Source organism: Pinus tabuliformis, chromosome 9, assembly GCF_031772625.1.
Source record: "Pinus tabuliformis cultivar Carrire ecotype Pingquan chromosome 9, CPIR1, whole genome shotgun sequence".
Taxonomy (NCBI): Eukaryota; Viridiplantae; Streptophyta; class Pinopsida; order Pinales; family Pinaceae; genus Pinus; species Pinus tabuliformis.
In genome coordinates this window covers 743,485,537-743,488,972 of record NC_142307.1, presented here as the reverse complement: position 1 = coordinate 743,488,972, position 3,436 = coordinate 743,485,537, and positions in this window count along the sequence as shown.

Here is a 3,436-nt window from a genome sequence, read left to right as displayed (position 1 = left end):
TATTTCATTTATATAATTATATATTTATATATAGGTATGGTCATTAACTATCTTCCTTTAAATAATCAATTTGACTTTTTGACTGTCCCTAAGTCAAAGCTAGCCATTAATCTAGATAGCTGTTGGAGGCCCTGCTCAGACTATTTAACACGCAAAGTTGGATCTGTTTCTTCAACTTGTCCTGACGATGAGCCACACTTGCTGGCTCGAAACGCGTCGACAAAGGTCTTTCTATATGTGATTTACGCCGAAGCTCTTTTTATAACTGTTATGGATCACAGAAGTCTCAATTCAACGATTTCAAAGTCATAACCCAACATCTTTGTGACCCACTTTTGTTGCTCTTCAGAGGATATTCTTTGTTCTAAAAAGTATTTAAGGCTATCATGATCCGTTTTTACCTTGAAGTGTCTTCCCATTAGGTAGGGTCGCCATTTCTTAAGTGCATGGAGTATTGCCAACATTTCCTTCTCATAAATAGCTTTGTGTAAAAACTTTCCCTTGATTGGACGACTTTCAAAAGCAATGGGTTTTTCATCTTGCATTAAAACAGCACCAATTCCATTTCCTAAAGCATCACATTCCACAATAAAGGTTTTTGTGAAGTCCGGTGTAGCTAAGACCGGTGCTTGGCACATTGCCTCTTTAAGATGTTCTAATGTCTTTGTTGCTTCTGGAGTCCATGAAAATGCATCTTTCTTCAATAATGTTGTTAGAGGTGCTGCTATTCTCCCATAATTCTTAACAAACTTGCGATAATACCCTGTCAACTCGAGAAATCCTCGCAGATGCTTTATGGATGTGGGAATTTTCCATTCCTTGATGGCTTTCATTTTGCTAGGGTCTACCTTAACTCCTTCATGAGATACAATATGACCCAGATATTCCACCTCTTGTACTCCAAAGAAACATTTTGATCTTTTTGCATATAAGTGTTTCTCCTCCAATAGTTGTAGCACCCTGTCAACATGTTCAACATGATCCTTCCAAGACTTGTTGTAGATTAGTATATCATCAAAAAATACTAACACAAATTTTCTAAGGAATGGTTTGAAAATTGAATTCATCAAACCTTGAAATGTTGAAGGTGCATTGGTAAGGCCAAAAGGCATGACCAAAAATTCATAATGACCCTCATGAGTTCTAACTGCTGTTTTCGGAATGTCTTCACTCTTCATTCTGATTTGATGATATCCTGAACGAAGATCCAACTTGGTGAAGTAAATTGATCCATGCAATTCATCCAATAATTCATCAATGACAGGAATGGGAAACTTATCTTTAATAGTGAGCTTGTTGAGCTCCCTATAATCCGGACACATGCGCCATGATCCATCCTTCTTGTGCACCAATACAATTGGAGCAGAGAAAGAACTTTGATTTATGTTGATAAATGAGGTATTTGGATAAAGAAATTTTGTACTTTTTCATTTTCTAATGATTCATTTTGTAGAACCTCAACAATTCAATGGAAATTAGCAGTTCATTGTATTATGGATAAACAAATTGAATCAAAACGATTGAGTCAATACCAACATCTGAGTGTAGAATCATGCCCAAAACAATGTAATGCAATTTGTGCTAAGGAATTCACAGATATGAATAGTGGAGGCATACAATCAAACTTATTCATCCACATTTAAAAACTTGTAATGATGACAACGATGAGAAGCATGGTGAAAGCCAATTATAGACTTCAAAACTTGTATTATAATGCTCAAATATTTGTAAGGAATAAGAACACTTCATTAATGTCAACATTGCCAACATTGATATGAATTATCATTAACTAGACTCTTTATTGCCATTGTCGTTCTAAAGCTAATCTTTGTCAATTAGAGTGTTGATTTTAGTCATAGTCATGATGGTAATGTGAATGGTTATGTTGAGTTCAATATATAAAACCATGTTGTTCTTTTGTTTACAAAGTGATGTCTTTGCCATTAGAGTTGTTATATTCCTTTTCTTGGTGACAAGGAAGAGTAAAACTTATACCACTTTCATGTAGCTTACTCCTATAACACAATGTCTAATCACATTCGTACACGTCAATATTACAATTTTTTTCCTTTTTTTTTTAGGTTACTTTGGTTTGGAACTACTAAGAGAATCCAAGCATGTGATTTATGTTGACAAATGAGGTATTTGAATAAAGGAATTTGTACATCGTCATTTTCTAATGATTTATACTTTGTCATTTTGTAGCACCTCAACAATTCAATGGAAATTAGCAGTTCATCGTATTATGCAAAAACAAATTGAATCAAATTTATTGAGTCAATACCAACATCTGATTGTAGAATCATAACCCAAAACTTTGTAATGTAGTTTGTGCTAGGGCATGCACATATAGATAAATAGTGGAGGGATATATTCAAACTTATTCATCCATATTTAAAAACTTTAATGATGACATTGATGAGAAGCATGGTGGAAACCCATTATAGACTTAACAACTTTCACTATAATGCTCAAGCATTTGTAAAGAACAAGAACACTTTGTTAATGTCACCATTACCAACATTGATATGAATTACCATTAATTGGACTTGTCATTGTTATTCCAATGCTAATCTCTATTAATTAGAGTGTTGATTTTAATCATAGTCATAATGGTAGTGTAAATGGTTACGATGATTTCAATATAGATAAAACCATGTTGCTCTTTTGTTTACAAAGTGATGTCTTTGCTATTAAAGTTGTTCTTTTCCTTTTTCTTGGTGACCATGAAGAATAAAACTTATACCACTTACATGTAGCTTACTCTTATAACATAATGTGTTTAACACATTAGTACACATCCATATTACAAAAATTTCCCCCTATTTTTTTATATTTCTAAGGTTATTTTCAATTGGAACTATGAAGAGAATCCAATCATATGTTGATAGATGAGGCATTTGAATAAATAAATTGTGTAAGTCTTGTCATTTTCTAAGAATTAATTATTTAATAGTTAATTTAATAAAAATCATTGCTTTAATTAAAATTAATGAAAATTAATTATGCTTATTACCTAGTTGTAAATGTGGATTTGTGAATAAATTCTTGAAAAAAAACTGTTATAGTGTTTGTAATTAAAGTGAAGAAGAAGTTGGCAAATTCAATTGACATATAATTGTCATTTATTTATAAGAAACTTTATTGTACATGGCTGAAAAAAAGAGCTTACCCTTTTAATTTTAATATATTTGAGAAAGTATGTAATAACCATATTCATACACACAAATATATTAAATTGAATTTTGCATTTTTAAAATATAAATATTCACATTTTTAAAATAAAATTTTTAATTTTTAGATTTAAACCTAACACATTTATTCAAATGTATATATATATATATATATATATATATATATATATATATATATTAAAAAAAAACTTAAAATATTAAATTTAAATACATAAAAATAAAAAATAAAAAATTGTTAATTT